General features: G+C 37.3%; 1 pseudogene; it reads right to left on the reverse strand.

Moving 5' to 3' along the window:
• Positions 1-4,400: 4,400 nt before the first annotated feature.
• LOC101633989 lies at positions 4,401-5,652 on the reverse strand (annotated as a pseudogene).
• Between the last annotated feature and the right edge of the window lie 12,217 nt (positions 5,653-17,869).

The following is a 17,869-nucleotide window of genomic DNA, read 5'->3' on the forward strand; positions in this document are numbered from 1 at the left end:
AAGCGGTGTGGGGGAGGGGGGAGGAGGACTAAGTGCAACACCTATTATATCCATAGTGGTAAATAATTGTCATCTCTGCTAGTATTAGCCCCAACTATCCACAACAGACATCATTATCCATGCTTGAACCTATTCTTACTGCACTCACAATCTTATCTCATAATTTGCTTCACACACTCGACAAAAACAACCAGCAGTTTATCAGAGCAGACATATGATACCTTTTGCTATGTTAAACATTATAATATACTTGATGTTTATGGGCAAAACTCTGAATATATGTTGTTAAGTCATTATTGATCTCTTAGCCTTAAATATCTCTAAATATTTCTCCACTTTGCTTTTATTTTTGATTTGAGCACCTCCCAGGATAATTAGTGCTCTTTATGGCTCTATTTCTAGAAGTATACCAAGTAGTTCAGTCTGTTGGCTATTGAGCCTAATTTACCTCTTCAATTTAGGCTCCTGCCAGGGGGTCTAGGAGTTAAGTCTTAATGTTGTCACCTCTAACCTGAGTTTGATCCCAAGCTCTGAAGCTAACCCACATATGGCTCAGACCTCACCTGTCTTGCCCATTGCTCCCCTTACCAGTAAATCCACCTGTTCTAATCCCTACTCAGACTCTGGTGAATCTTCTCATTATCTGCACCTCTGAACTACACCACAGTTCTTCTATGCAAAAAAAAAAAAAAATCTTCAATTAAAATTGAGTTTTATATTGTCACCAATAATGTCATAACAAATGTTGCATGAGGTAACAAGTATTACCTCAACAGCAAATACATAAATAAAATTTAATATAAGTGCTCTCCCTGGTGGTGCAATGTGTTAAAGCACCATATTATGAAGCTCTCAGAAGCCACTGCACAAAAGTTCCATCCCCCACCAGGGAGTTGACCCACAGGGCGTAGCAGGCCTCTTCTGACCTGCCCGCTGCTCCCTCAGCAGTGTACTTTGTCAGTTTTCCTGTTCTGCTCCCCACTCTGTCTCTGGTGAATCCTCTCACTCACCACACGTCTGGCCTGTACCCCAGTTCTGTAAGCATAAATAAATAAAATTTAATTTTCAGTTAAAATAAAATCATTCACCTGTTAAAAAACCAAAGGCAGATAAAGATAAAAACTTAATTCTGGGCCCTCCCTGGTGGCGCAATGGGATAAAGCACAGCACTATGACGCTAGATGTAAGCCACTTCACAAGTTTGATCCCCAGCCGGTGAGGTGACCCATGAGGCGTGTCAGGCGTGTCAAACCTCTCCTGACTTGTCCACTGATCCCCTCAGCAGTGTATTTCATCCATCTGCCTGTTCTGCTCCCCACTCTGTCTCTGGTGAATCCTCTCACTGTCCCCATACCTCTGGCCTGTATCCCACTTCTGTGTGCATAAATAGATAAATCTTAAAAAAAAAAGAAAAGAACTTCATTCTAATGTCCAATAACACATGAGTAATTAAAAGAACACAAAACTGCTGTGTTTAGCTGCGCATGTAAAGGAACAAAAAACTGTCTCAGAATAAGAGCAAATGATTTACAGATAATATTGTATCTTTCCACAACCCTAAAAGCTACATAAAGATTTGTGTAACATAATGTATATCCATTTAATTTCACTTTGAATTTTTTGGTAAAATGACACCCTCTGGTTTAGAAGAATGTATTTAATTATCTATATTTAATTCCAACCTGAGCAACTGAAAATGTACAAAATAGAAGATATGCAGGCATTTTTACAGCCATTTAAACTCCATAATTTCATGAAACAAAATATTTTCCCTATAAATTTATGAAAACTCATATATCAGAATATATTTCAAATAAAATACAAATCATATAAATTCTTTTATTATTAAAGAAAAATATTCATAGAATGCCTGGCTTCTCTTACCAGATTCATATTTTTTTTCAAATATAAGACATCTTCTTATGTGGTGTATGTACAAAGTGCACAAGCAATCACAGCACAGGAGAAAGAAACAGTACTTAGATTTCCCACTAAGTCTATAAATAATAGATGAAGATGGTAATCTTGTTGTAAAGGTGACAAGAATCATTTCATGGTAATATATGGCATTATCATCCCTGTAGTAACAGCTATAAATATATTGTGAAGCTCTACTAAAATGTTATGACTTGCCTTTGAAGGTTATAGTTACTTCTCCATGTCTCTTTAAACTGGGGTTTCTCAGTGTCATCAAATTAGTTGACTATGTTTAACTACAGAAAATATCATGCACCTCGATAAGATCGCTTATTTATAAAAGTCACCTACTATTTATAACATCACAACCCAAATTATGACAGGGAGAATGAACAATTTAATATCTACTATGCTTAATATAGAAAATAGTCTTATTTTCCTGAGACAAGTAACAATTACTCTATTTAATAATCATGTCAAACATAATAAATATCCAAATGACAAACATCTGAAGAATATGAATTCTTCCTAAAATGTCAGCTCTTTTCTGATTCCCCAAAAAGAATCAATAGTTCCAACATCTGTATTCTTATAACAATTTATACAGAGAGCTAATATATTAACAGTTATGTGGCAATTGTACACACTCATGTGGTAATTCACCTAATATGGTGAATTATCTTATGGTTTGCAAGTCTATTTGTCCTATTCTCTGTTCTTAGCACTACTCAGCTTGTAACAGATGTTCAAATAAAATGTTTAACTTTATGTGAAATAAAGAGTGTTTTTGCAAATATTTGAAATAAATAGGGTGACTAAAAATATTTCATTTGAAACTGACCATTACCGTCAAAGTTCATCTTTAGAAATCTAAATTCTGGTACAAGGAATCATGAGCTCAGTTCTCCAGGCTTACATTGTGTCTTTTTTATTCATTCCAAATATTTCACTTCCTTTATACTTCTCAAATTTGGCCTTTCCAAGCTCCTGATTTTATTTAAGTTTCCTTAATTCAATATCAATTCTACAACATCATCCTGGCTGGTATCATCTTTTATAAACACTGCCTTTTATAAACACTGGTCACTATTATCAAATATTTTATTAATCAAGCACTTCATATACATGAACTCATTTATAAAATGCACATGCAAACATACCAACTAACAGGTAATATACTTTTGAAATAAATGTATTAAAAGTATAAGAATAAATTAAATTTGAATACAGTACTTAAATAAAAGATTCACTTTCTGCAGCCTACAGAACTGAAGTATTCACTGCAGAAAAAAAAGACAGCATATCATATGAAAAACTACTCTACATGACTAAATCTTATTTTTCATTTCTATCAATATTGTGTCTATCCAGCACTCAGTATCTTCCTACAACTCTAATTTCTGCATGCTGATACCCTAAACAGAACACTTCATGAATTAAGTCCAATTCATACTCCCCAGCACATATACATTAGAAACCTTATATATATAGAAACGGGAAAGTAATTCCATGCTGCCCAGCAACATACACATACAAATGTGTCTATGTTCTTCAACACCTCTTTTATTCCCTTTCTCATTGGCATGTTCATTTTCTCCACTGTGCTCTAACCTATATCATTTCTTCTGCCTATATTACTACAGTCACACCAGTCCCATCCAGATCCTACACTATGATCCAATTCCCTAATTCAACTTACCCATCTTCCAAGCTTAATTTCAGAAGCTATTGCTCTGTAGAATTTTCCTCAACCATTCTTTCAAAATGAGGATACCTGGGGTTCTATTTCATCACAGATAAGGCCTTGATTCTTTTCCATCTGCCAGAGCCAAATGACTCCCAAAAGCATTAAAAATAAAGCAGTTTAAACCATAAGGATCAGACAGTGCTGATTTTGGAGCAGGTGTATACCTGCTATAATTAAATTAGTTCTTGGATCAATGTACCCACACAGATTAGGTGCTCCAGAAAAGCATATTCTTACTGATAATTAACTTTCCTAGAATTAGTGAGTGATAACAACTCCAGCAGGGTCTTTAAGAAGCACCCTCAAATAACTAGCAAAGTTAATATCAGTAATATTTTAAGTGCCAGTCAAATTTGTTATTGTAGAATAAAGTTATTGGATATCTGATTATTTGTAAATAGTCAAATATCATTATCTGTGTTTTAATGTTGTATAGGGGCTCTTCTCTTTGAAAAATATTCCTAGACACTTTTCTATCTGAAGAAATCCCATTATTTGTTTTATGGACAAAAATAGAATTAGCTAAAATTTCCTTCAGCACACCAATAACAATCAGTAAAGGCGAAATCTTTCTGGTATTAAAACAAAAATCCTATCCCAGAATATAATGAATAATTTGTATATCAGGTCAGAACAGATGGGCAAAAAAAAAAAAAAAAGAGCAAACAAATTATTTTGGCTAAAAATGACATGTGAGTAGTAAAACTTTCTTCATTTCTCTGAATTTTTTTTTTGCATTTTTAAAATTACTTTATTTAGCGTATGTACACATAAAAGAAAAATCACCCTCAGATCCCACCCAGCAGAAAACATGCACAAACCCAAGGTATAAGTGGAGGGAAGGAGCCCCAGCCCCAAGTTACTGGTTGGGATGGTGCAATCCTGTGAGTCACGAGCCCCAGGCAGGAGAGGGCTGGACTGAAGTGCTGGGCAGGCGGTCCCCCTCCAGCTGCTGGCCCTAAAATAAGCGTGCGCCATAGCCAAAGGTCTGTTTGATGCCCTCAAAGTAGTACCGCTGCCAGCCCTGTCGCGTCCTCTCTTCCTCGTGGGCAGGGATGCCTCGGCCTTCCATGCAGAGCTCAGTTTCTCCATTCTTGTCAATGAAGGTCAAGGTGATGGTGGCAAAGTGCCCTTCTGGCCAAGTTTTAAACCTCCACTTCATCACAATATGTTTCTAAGGGACCAGATCAGTGAATTCCCCAGAGACATTGCCATCGACCAGCTGAAACTTCCCACCTTTGTCTGCTTCCAGCACTGCAGGGGCATGGGTGAAGGCCTGGACAAGCTCTTGGGTGGTTAGCACTCTGTAGAGCTCCTCCGGTGACGTCAGGAAGGTCTCTTTAAGGGTGATCTTACAAGTGGGGATTTTGACACCAACAGGTCTGGCCTGAGATTTTGCAGGAGCGGATTTAGCCTTGCGCTCTTCAGTTTTCAGTGCTGGCTGCCCAGCTGGGTCTACTGACTCTCCATTCATTGTAGGCAAGATCATGCCCTGAGTGAACTCTGTTTTGAGGGTGCTGATGTAAATTCCCATTGCTTCTCTTAGAAGTTTCACCCCTTCTTCCTTCATTAAGGCCACGAGATTTGTGTCAGGCTCATCTTTGGCAAGGCTCACACTAATCTCTACTTCATCCACACTGTTTTCATCGGACAAATTGGGGATCTCCACATGACCCTTGTAGTGTACTCCAGACTTTGAGGTACCTGTCCAATTTAGTTTGACACTCCACTCATAAAAGAAGATAAGTTTGCCTTTGCGATTGTTAATTGATGCCTCGCCATCAAGCTTATTCACTTCTGTCACCTCACACTTGCCCTCCTCATTTTGCACCTGTACGGCCAGGAACAGCGTCTTCAGCTTGTCTGTGGACCAATTTGAAGCATCCCTCTCTGTCCAGTGCCAGTTGTTGACGTTGGTGGCGTCCGCCCGCTGCTCCACGATCCAGCGTGGGTCGCCCTCACCCCACTTGGCCATCGGCTCTCCTATGGGGCCGTCACCAGCTCCCGAGCAGCCACAGCCACAGCCACAGCCTCAGGGCCGCCGGGTCCCTGCCGCCCGGCAGCGCCTGGAAACTACTAGAAGCGGCCGCAGAACCTCCTGGCTTGATTTTCCCTCCACCCCCCGCCCCCTCCCTGCCTCAACTTCATTTCTCTGAATTTTTTTCTGAGAAAATCATGCCAGCTGGCATGACAACCCAGTTTTTATTTTGAAAGAGTTGGTGTGTTATTAGTAAATGTGATTATCAGTCTGCATGCTTTCAAAAGTGTATTAAAACAACCCGTTAGAAATTTATGAAGTATTTTCTTAAATAACTCCTTTTACTAATCACTCCTGACTAGTTAGTCAGATGTCAACACATATGAGCTCCCACTCCCACCCCAGAATCCCTTTCCTTGATTCATACTTTCAGTTGTCCCCATTGATGAAAATTATCATTGGCTTAGCTGGAATCACAGATTTGGATTTTTATCACTGACTACTGTGTATTTTTCCTTCCAGTAGAGTGATTTATTCAAATTGTAAAGCTTTGTAACAATGTTACAAAACTACCCTTTGTAGGATCATCTTCTGGGACTCAATAAAGAGATGTTCAGGTCCAGTTTGAACCTAGAAAGTTTTCCATTATATACAAGAAGTTAATAATGTGAGTAATTGTTCTTTATTGTTTGTTACTGTTTACTTTGTTTTGGCACATCCTTTTTTTTGTGTTAGAAACAAAGCTTTTAGCATTTTTGAAATCTTTTCATTTTCAAGCTCTGTTAGATGATACCACATGGTCCTCTAACTGTGATTTGGACCTTATTTCATGATAAGTTAGGTTAGGTCTATTTTACTTAATTTTACTGACAATATCTTTATATTTTTACTCTCATTTTTTATAACTGTTACAAACTAATTTTCCAAAAATGAGATGATATATTCATAACACAATGAAAATGGAAATGATGAAGAAAGTTGAAGAAATAGCAAACAATGCCACTCTGTGTATTCATTTTCTTATTTTAAAACCACATCTAAAAAATTGCAATTTATGTGAATATGTAATAAGTCTATCATGTTATTAAAAATAAATTTAAGTTTTTACTTTTTCAGTTTTAATTATTACTAACAGTAGATATAACATAAAAAAGCACTTGAGGCCCTCCCTGGTTGCGCAGCGGGTTAAAGCACAACACGAAGAAGCTAAAGCCACTTCCACAGGAGTTCAATCCCCGCCTGCCCTGGAGGAGATCCACATGGCGTGGCAGACCTCTCCTGACCTGCCCGCTGCTCCCCTCAGCAGTGTACTTCGTCCATCTGCCTGTTCTGCTCCCCACTCTGTCTCTGGTGAATCCTTTCACCTTCTGCATCTCTGGCCTGTACCCCAGTTCTGTACAAATAAATAAATAAATCTTTAAAAAAAAAAAAGCACTTGAGGCCATGAATAATTTTTAAAATCATAAAGTGATTTCCTAAAAAAATTGAGAACTGTTGCTCTTGCCCATAAACAATGTAGATTGTATCTAAAGTTGATATACAATCTAACAAATAACATTTATTCCAATGGAAACAACAGACCAGAACACCTAAATTCTCAAGACTCACTGGTGTTCAGGTAACAGAATCTAGGAAGGAATTTGAATTCTAACTGAGATCTTTGCCCTAGTTCATTACAAAACTATAACGAAATTATAGTTTAATAAAGAAAGAGTGACATGAAAAATTAGGCTAATTATGTAATCATAGAAGACTCCACTGACAAACAAGTGATAAAAGAGTTGGAACCAATAAATTATTTTCAATGCCATCTGTGTGAGCAAACAAGATCATTCTAAATGACTACACCCAGCGAGTTCTTTAAGAAATTAATAGCTCTAGATTTAAGAAATCTAGGACTATATAGCTATCTATAAATAAATCTATTCTATTTTGTCCTGATACAGTGAGTGCTTACTTTCTAATCATGCATTTTTAGAAGGTGTCTGCTAACTTGATGACATATACTTGTTTTCCAGTTAGATTTATTCAGTGCATGGCAGAACTGCTATTTACGACTCACCATAACTTAATTTCACTTATTTATTTCTACATCAGGACCTAGAAAGTGCAGTCAGTAAATCAACATTTGAAATTCTTAGTCTCAGATTTCTTGAGAGTTTCATTCTGAAGTTAATTTCTGGATGGGGAGAAACGTAGGCCAGTATTACCTGCCAATTTTAACTGTATCAATATTATGCTAATAGTAGTCTTGCTAACCTAAAATAAAATTCTAGATGTCAAAATTCAAGCTATTTACAAAGAAAATACAAAAACTGTGGAGAACAAAGGGGAGTTTGTGAAATATTGGGGCAATTGTAAAGAGAAATAAGGGAACTATCTCATCATTTTATTTTCTACAAAGAAACTATCACTTCCTATATGTTTATTCTCATGTGAATACATTGCCGTTCCCTGCAAAGCTCCATTCTCTTTTTTCTCACTTCCTTGATTCCCTTCATCTTGCCTTATCTTGCTACTTTTTTCTCCCTCTAATTGTATAATGTTGTACTATTCTACCTTCTTATTCACATTTACTTCATTTGTTATAATCAAAATACTGGCATCTGCTTTACCCAAGTGCTTTGAATATTGTACTGGCTAGTGACATCTTGTTTCCTACCTTCTTGTGAATTGGCTATGACTGGGACAAGTGTCAGGGCTGGCAGAGTAGAATGTTGTGAATGACATTACAGTGCTCTAAGCCTCTTGGCAATGGGTCACTGGATACTCATTAAGCAAGTACTAATAGCTTATTTAGTTCTTTCCATTTCAAGCCCAAACACTTACCTTTGAAAAGGAAGCCAAAATAAACACTGAAATAAGAATTTACACATTTTTGTCCAGTTAGACATCTGTTTCCCAATAGTTGCTGATATCCATAGTATTAAGCAGTTGCTTGATAATCTTTTTTAAATTGTTACAGAATTCAACTTACCATAATGTACATGATTACTATAACTAACATACTTTACCTCCTTTATAAAGAGAAAGCTCATCTTACAGTAGAAGCAATGTTATATAAGTTGCAGTGGGGATCTATCATAGACAAAGATACTCTTTGACTCATTTTTGGTTCTTAAAAAACCTCTGTACAGCTTTATACCATGTTAACTTTAGTGGGGACTTAAAAATAATTAACCTCAGAGTTTATGAATATACAGGTTGCAATAAAAGCATCTTAGCAATTTCCACCCTTATGTCCTGGCTGCTGTTCTGCATGCTGGTGTGAGCATCATTACTGAGTTCTCTAAGTGCCATCATTACATCTCTCTTTTTGCTGAGTGTGCTACAACAAGCTGTGTGAGGAATCGATCTGAGCGCACTAACCCTCCTCCTCAAGCCCCATAAGATATGAACATGCCTTCACTGTGCTACTTGTTTGTTTTTGAGTTATCATTGGTTTATATCTGTATTTGTGTTTTTAATGACTAGGAGTTGCCTGCTTCAGGTGTGTTACCACACCTACAAGTGCCAGATGTATCTACCATAAAAACTTCTTAAGCCTCAAATATTTCCACAGCTTTACATACCTCATCCTCTCCGCTCCCCATCCACCCACCTATGAAGTCCAGCAAAACTGAATTCCTGTGTCTTTCAAGGAAAAAAATAAAATTAGTATTACCAATTATTTTATTTAATATGTTTTCTGATGCCCAAATTCACTACCATTTGATAACAAAGACACAAATGAAACAAAATTATGTATTAAAAGAAAAAAGACCCTGTGTAACATTTCCTAAATTGAATTCTATTAAGTTAGACTTGTTGAGAATTCTTTAACATTTAGCTTATCAAATATCTAGTAAACTTGCAAATAATAAAAGAACAGCAATATCCTGATCTATTAACTTTATTGCAACTCTATTAAAATTTTCTGTAATGGGAGAATCATAATTGTAAGTATTCTCTGAGGTCTATAAAGGCAACACCCTTTTTTATTTAATCAATAAAATTTTCCATCATTTTTAATATTTGAAGGAATTTATCCATAGAATATTAACCATGGGATCCAATCATTAAATGTGTTTCTAAAAACAACAGTTTCATCTTTTAGGTATAATGTTGCATTTTTCATTAAATGATAATGCCAGAATTACTTTGCTCAATAAAATTCTTTGCAGAGACTCATTGTTTTCAGATTTTCTCCCACTCTTATAACTTATGTTTTGATGAATGGAAGAGTTAGGTGAAGCTAACACTAGAGGCTGGAGCTACAGGGTCCCAGTTTCATATGCACAAAGACTGTGTTCTATTTTCAGTTTTTCTGTTGTCTATACTTGTGGCTGGGGACAGGTTGTTCACTCTTTGAGAATCCTGTGCTAAAGTTTGCAGTTGAACTGTCAAAGAAAAATTGCACTGACTGGAGTTAGAGAGTCAAGGAAGATTTAATCCAAGACTATTGTATTAGGAGGTAGGACAACTGCAATGGGGAGACAGATTGTAATAGGAGAGAAATAGTCATGGAGAAGGGAGGGTATGATGGGATATAAATAATGTGAAAGGAGAACTCAGTTCCACTGAAACAGAAGGCAAAACAGCCTCTCTAACCTCCAATTTTGGATTTTGACTCAGAGGTGTAAAAACAACATCACATATGTCTATTTGATTAACTTACCTCTTACTCACTCCTCTTTTGTATCATCTGTAAGTGTTGTAAGAGCAAAGTGTTGTCTTCCATCATTTTATCTGCTTTTTCCATACCCATGAATTAATATATTAAGTCAAATTCTTAAAATGTTAACAGAAAGCTATATGATCTTAGATCTGTTCTTCTCACAAAAAGTTTATGCTCTGAGGTAGCCCAATGGGAAAGTACAGAAGGACAGTATCAGTAGCCTGATCAATGAGATTAAACCATCTCCCTTTTATGGAACTTAAGTTCTGCTTCCCATAGAGCCTAAAAGATGGTGGGGGCGGTGTTATTTTTCTTGACTATCACACTTCAAAGGGAGAGATTCTATGTCTTCAAAAATGTGTATCTGAGGACCCTTCCTGGTGGTGCAACAGGTTAAGGCACAGCACTGTGGAGCAATCTGTGGCCACTGCAGCACAATTTCAATCCCCAGCCAAGGAAGTGACTCAATGATTCTCAGACCTCTCCTGACCCGCCCACTGCTCCCCTCAGCAGTGTATTTCAGTCAATTTGCCTGTTCTGTTTCCCACTCTGTCTCTGGTAAATCCTCTCACTCCCTGTACCTCTGGCCTATACCCCAGTTCTTGTATGCATAATTAAATACATCTTTTAAAAAAAAAAGTATATCTGTGTTATAACTCTGGTCAAAGAATGAAAGACAATTTTCATTTCAACAGGGTAGAAAAAAGAACTTATGCTCTGAGAAAAGTGCTGTCAGGAAGAAAGCTATCTAAAGTTTAATCAACCTGAGGAGAAAATTAAGGCTGCTTTGTTACTACCTGCTCTGCTCCTCCTCAGATCTCAGTGCAAAGGGATGTTCACATGACACTGGTTTCATTGTTGGTCTTACCTCAGAGATATCAGAGATGCAGCCTGAGGTCTGTGATTCACATCCCTCCCCAGACTCTGCTCTTCCCAATAACCCTTGTACCTAAGTCACTATATTCCTGCTGCAATGCCACTCATGAGCTCACATCTGAAAAATTCCAAGTCCCTCCATTTAGAAAGTACTTTGTTTGCCTCAGAGTTCAAGCAAGCACTAAGAAATTCATCTCATGTCCTTCTGCCTGTTCATCCTGGGTAACAATTTCATGATGATAAACACCAAGTGTTCACGAGAGGTTCTTTTAATAGGGAGACCCCTTTAGAATTATTAAAGGAAACTAGTGATAGTTACCTAAACTCCACGTGGCCTAGGGGTGAAGTCTCAGCAGTGTCACCTTGGCTGCCAATGTTTGACCCCAGCCAGGGAAACAACTCACTTTGGTCTGCACAGTAGACCTCTCCTGTCTCACCTGCTGCTTCCCTCAGCAGTTTATTTCAGTAGATTTGCTTGCTCTGGTCCCCATTCTCTCTCTGGTGAATCCTTACCACCCCTCCACCCTCACACCTCTGGTCTATACCCTAATTCCACATAAAAGTAAAAACAACTCCTGCTCTTGCCTTTCTCTCTAACCTCCAACTTGGGATTTTGACTCAGAAGTGTAAAAACAATGTCACATATGTCTATTTGATTAACTTACCTCTTACTCACTCCTCTTTTGTGCCATCTGTAAGTGTTGGAAGAGCTAAGTGCTGTTTTTCATAATATTATCTGTTTTTTCCATACCCATGAATTAATATATTAAGTCAAATTCTTAAAATGTTAACAGAAAGCTATATGATCTTAGATCTATTCTTCTCATAAAGTTTCTCATTCAAAATTCTTTTCTGCTTATGGACTATAGTCATTTCCTATCCCATAATACCATAAAAAAAAAAACCTGAAATATTGAAGAACCAAAACTGTGAAAGGACATTCATTCTATTTAGAACAACTTATATTAATATAGCTAATCTGAAGGTGTAAAGATTGAAATAAATGTTTTATGTGAGAAATAGAAATACTTCTGTTCTATGTTCCTAAAACACTGGCTTTGTTAAACTATTTCATTGAGAAAATGACTGAAAATATTAGCTAACATGACTACATGTGTTGCCTGTAGAGAGCAGGGAGGAGTTTTGAGAAACTTGGTAAAACTTAGTTCAAATGTGTAGCAGTAGTACTATGTTTATTTTAAAGGTATGTAAATACTGGCCCATCCTGGTGGCTCAGCGGGTTAAAGCACAGCACTAAGAAGCTAAAGCCACTTCTGCATGAGTTCGATCCCCACCTGCCCCGGAGGTGACCATATGGCATGGCAGACCTCTCCTGACCCATCCACTGCTCCCCTCAGCAGTGTACTTCGTAGATCTGCCTGTTCTGCTCCCCACCTTGTCTCTGGTGTACCCCCGTTCTGTATGCACAAATAAATAAATCTTTTTAAAAAAAAGGTATGTAAATATCATACTGATTGAAATAATAATTACAAGTATCCTACAGATAGCCAGGTGTAGGGTGCCCCACTATTGTCTAAATAAAAATATCTATATGTAGAGATTGAATTACCTCTCTTGTCAAAACTTGATTTCTATAACTTCTCCATTCAGGCACCATAATTTTTTAGGATTTATTTATTTATGCATACAGAACTGGGGTACAGGCCAGAGGTGCAGGGGCAGTGAGAGGATTCACCAGAGACAGAGTGGGGTGCAAAACAGGATGACTGACAAAGTACACTGCTGAGGGGAGTTGGGGGGGGTGGTTCAGGAGAGATCTACTGTGCCATGTGGGTCACCTTCTGGAGGGAATAAAACCAGGATTGAACTCACACTGAAGTGGCTTTAGCTTCTTAGTGCTGTGCTTTAATTCCCTGTGTCATCAGGGAGGGCCCTTACAGTCACCATTTTTTATTTTATCCAGATTTCAAATTAAACTTGACTTGGACATTTTTACTCCTGCTTTATTAATTCTTGGACAAATCTGTGTGTGTGTGTGTGTGTGTGTGTGAGTACATGTATAAATAAAGAGAAAATGCCATAGTTGCTTTTACATTTTGGTATGTGTTTCTTTCAACATAATTGAGTAATATGTAGACAACTACCTATAAGCACACTAGAGTTAATTACTTAAAAGAGTAACTAACACATCATATATAACTAACATATAAATATACCTAATTCATTGTATGTTAGCTCACCTAGCACTGTGTTTTGCATTTTTTCCCCATAAAATATTTTCATAATGCTGTCTTCATTCCTCTCTCATGGTGTGCATCACAAATATATGTAATAATAAAATTCTAAAAGTGAAATTGTTGGTCAAAAAGCATGCGAATTTTTTTTAATTGAGACCATGTTTTCTAAATGCCTCTATAAATTACTATCATATTACCCACTCCTTTCAAAGGCATAAGAGTACCTGCCTCCTTCCTAATATCCTAATACATGTTACTATAGAACATGTAAACATAGGTCTGAGAGTTGAAAATTAAAATAATATAAACTAAGCATTTGCTTAATTATAAGAGAAGTTGAGATTCTTTAATATGTGCATTAGCTATTTTTATTTCTTTGAATCCTGTGTATGATTTTCATTAATTTCAATGCTGGTCTTATTAAATATCAGTAACACAAATAATGTGATTTTTCTCCTGTAGCTCTGTATCATTCTTTCTTTTCATGCAAATCTCTATGGCTCTTTTCTCTCCAGTTCTACATAGCTTTGTTGTTTTTTCAAATGTTGTATCTACCAAGTAATGAAAAATTCCTTTTATTTGTCTTTTGTTGTTGTTGTTGTTGTTATTACTAGAAGTCTTTCAGGAAATCATTAATATTGTAATTAAACTTTTTAATTTAAAAATCCAAAGGTGACAATTTTGTACAAACAGTGATCTTCCTTTACACTTTCTGATTCAGCTGCATTATTCCATTATTGCCTACATGTATCAAGAAGGGGTACAAAGAATTTGGGAAGAATTCATCATTATCTTAATTTCTGAACATACATAAATGTCTTCCCTTGCCTAGGGAACTAACAGTCAGTGCTATGTTGTTCTATTTAGAGTCAGTCAGGCAACCTAGGCTTCAATTTCCAGGTTTTATTAAAAACTATTAAAAGTTTGAGCTTAGGGCCCTCCCTCGTGGAGCAGCGTGTTAAAGCACTGCACTAAGAAGCTTAAGCCACTTCTGCATGAGTTCGATCCCTGCCTGCCCTGGAGGCGACCACATGGTGCGGCAGACCTCTCCTGACCCGCCTGCTGCTCCCCTCAGCAGTGTACTTCGTCGATCTGCCTGTTCTGCTCCCATCTCTGTCCCTGGTGAATTCTCTCACCCTCCGCATCTCTGGTCTGTACCCCAGTTCTGTATGAATAAATAAATAAATCTTAAAAAAAAAAAGTTTGAGCTTAAAGACAGACACCCTTGGATCAAATTCTGGTTCCAGGGGCATCCCTTGTGGTGAGTGGGATTAAGTCTCAGCACTGTGAAGCTATCTGCAGCCACTGCAGCAAATCTGATCCCAGGCCAGGGAGGTGACCCACATGGCACAGTAGACCTCTCCTGTCTTGCCCCTGCTCCCTTCAACAGTGTATTTCAGTAGATCTCCCTGTTCTGCTCCCTTTCTCCCACAGGCATGTGGTCAATCCTCTCAAAACCCCACACCTATGATCTACACCTGAGCTTTTGTATGCATAAATAAATAAAGTTTTTGTTTTTGTTTTTAATTCTGGTTCCATCTCTGACCCTGTGTGAGTCACTATGTCAAAATTTTATTTCTAATTACTTCTAGCTCAGATAATAGTAAGAAATATATTCACTAACACCTTAATTTTCTCAATTATAAATTGAGGGTAACAGAACTGAATGAACTAAAAACTAAAAAGTTCTTAAAGCAGATCATGACACTAAATACTCAGTAAGTGTTAATGCTAATGACTAGTGAGTCCATTAATCAGAAACCACTTTCTATCTCCTGCTCCTTATAGACAGAAAAAAGTAACATCTGTGATCTAGCTTATTTAACCTTGAAGCCCATGCAAAGTCCAGGCAGGCAAAATCCAGTTTTCTCTACTCCTTCAAATGAAATCTATTGACTGTTTTTCTTTCCCATATATAGAGAAGATTAGCAAGGCAAATATATACATAAGTACTTTCTCTTGCCTTTCAGCAAAGTCATTAGTAAGAGAATTGTGTAAGTGTATATGCACAGAGGAGAGGTAGGCGGATAGTAGAAAAAAAATTTACTGAACCCTGCATTTGATATTTGACCAGAGCCCAGAGTTGTTATGTATCAAGGAATGAGAAAGAAAGACAGTTTGAATTTGTCTCAAATTTGTTCTTGTTCTACCTTGCTCTTAAAACCACTAACAAGAAGGGCAACCATTCCTCCCTCTGTCTCATCAAACTTTACCAAAGTGTGGTGTCTCCATAGTTCAGTCATGGTGGTCTCGTGACAACGAGTCAGAAAATCTGCATACCACATAAGAAAAGCACTTCTGTGGACTCATCTCAGCTTACATAAATTATACAATAACTGGAGATAAACTGTTTACCTGCTATGGTGCCAGACTGGGTGTAGGCTAGAATGGTTTGTTTTGCCTGTACAGGACACTCTCTCCTCATCTGCACTCTACCTATGTAGACTAAAATTTTCCCCTTTATTTTATCTGTGGGTTTCTCTGTGGCCAAGTCTGAGCACACAGCACTATAACATGCTCATTTTTCCACCCCTGCACACAGTTAGTCAATGTGTTGCTTCACAGCAAAATTCAAAATCAAGTAACTATGAACAAAGTCTGTGGTGTAGGTGGCTCCTATACTTGCTTTTGAACATTTCTAGAGAAAAGAAAAATATATTGCTGAATGCGCCACCTACAGCTTTTCGGTGCTGACCTCCAAACTTGACCCATCAGAAATGAAACATTAACTTAACTCTAAATGTTTCAAAACCTTATGTGACTGGAAAGGGAGCTTTGGGAGAACTGATTTTGCCATAGGACTCCCATGCACGTATTGCCTATGACTTATTTGAATGTCACTGGAGACTTTAATCATTCAGGAAATGTTTATAAATGGATTTGTATAACAGGGTAATTGAATAGTTAAACAGAGGGCTATAAGATCAATCCACATATATACAAGGCCAAAGCAAAAATATCTCTTGTCACATTTGCTAATGGTTTTTGTCCTGCCAATATAATTTCCAATTTATATCTGATACTTACTTTATTCAAGATTATTGGGGAGAGATTTGGCAGAGTGATGGGCAGAGATTTGTTGAGGTTTGAACTTATAATACTTGAGGCATATACAAAAGATGTAAACATGTTTTACCTCAATAAACATAATTTCAAAAATAAAAATAAATTTAAAATTAGAGCAGTTTATATTTTCAAAATTTTACATGTAAATATTACTAATAGTATCATATCAAAGTCCAAAAAATAAATAATTATCATTTGGACCATAATACCTACTTTAAATATTTAATAAATATGGCCATCACAATATTATCGTAACAATTTTCTTACTGGTTGAAAATTGAATATATATAAGGATGTTGAATATATATAAGGATGGAAGGTTAAGGTCATAAAAAAAATCTGTTTTTCAAGAAGCTGTTAGAAGGACAGTGGGGAGAAAATTGAACCAGTGAATGATGTCCTGAACAAATTAACCCCTGAAGTCTTTTTCAGACTCTACCCCCATTTCCATAAGATCTTACACCCAAATTATAATAACTTCTAGTATACCATGAATCTTATTTCCTGAACAGGACAATGCTGGGAACTAGAGCAGACCTAAGAAGCCATTTTGGCTTAAAAGACGAAGCACATGCCTCCCCTCAGACTCTTGCTTTTCTGACTTCAACTCACAATCTGGTCTCTGCTCAGATTACTGCTGGTAGAACATGTTGGCCAGTTAGTCTTTCTCTTTCTGCTCTCGCCCTTCTCATTGTCCTTGTAAGTATACATATTTTAAATTGTTCTTTGCATGTCTACTTTTGGGTCTTGCCCCAAATTCTTAAGCATGCAGGTGAGCACTTATAGTTCAGATCATACCTGTTTCTACCAGAATTGTCCTGCAACACTCAATAATGTGAATATACATTTTAAATCATAGAAAATGGTGATCCAAAGACACTCAAAATATGAAAAGTCAGAAATGTTTATCAGGATATAAAAAAAAATCTTAAGGAATTAAGTCAAGGACCCTCCCTGGTGCGCAAGAGATTAAAATGCCGCACTACGAAGCTATCTGCAGCCACTGCAGCATGGTTTTTCTCCCTGACCAGGGAGGTGATCCACATAGTACAGCTGACTCCAGCTGCTCTCCCAGCTGCTCACCTGTCCTGCCAGCTGCTCCCCTCAGCAGTGTATTTCAGTCAGTCTGCCTGTTCTACATCCCACTCTGTCTCTAATGAATCCTCTGACCCCCTGTACCTCTGAGAGAGGAAGGAAAAAAGGGATGGAGGGACGGAGAGAGAGAGGAGGGAGGGAGGAAAGGAGGTACGGAGGGCATAAAAAATGACTTCAAGTCAATAAATACTTTGTTTTCTGTCGCCCTCTCTACACATCTTCCTCTCTTTTTCCAGTGCACCTTTTTTTTATTTTTCTAGATTTCATTGCCAAAGAGATGATCACACATAGTTTCTGAATTAGGCCAGTTACAAAATAATAGCCACAAAAAAAAA

The sequence above is a fragment of the Condylura cristata genome, unplaced genomic scaffold, assembly GCF_000260355.1.
Source record: "Condylura cristata isolate star-nosed mole 26May11 unplaced genomic scaffold, ConCri1.0 scaffold00006, whole genome shotgun sequence".
Classification (NCBI taxonomy): domain Eukaryota; kingdom Metazoa; phylum Chordata; class Mammalia; order Eulipotyphla; family Talpidae; genus Condylura; species Condylura cristata.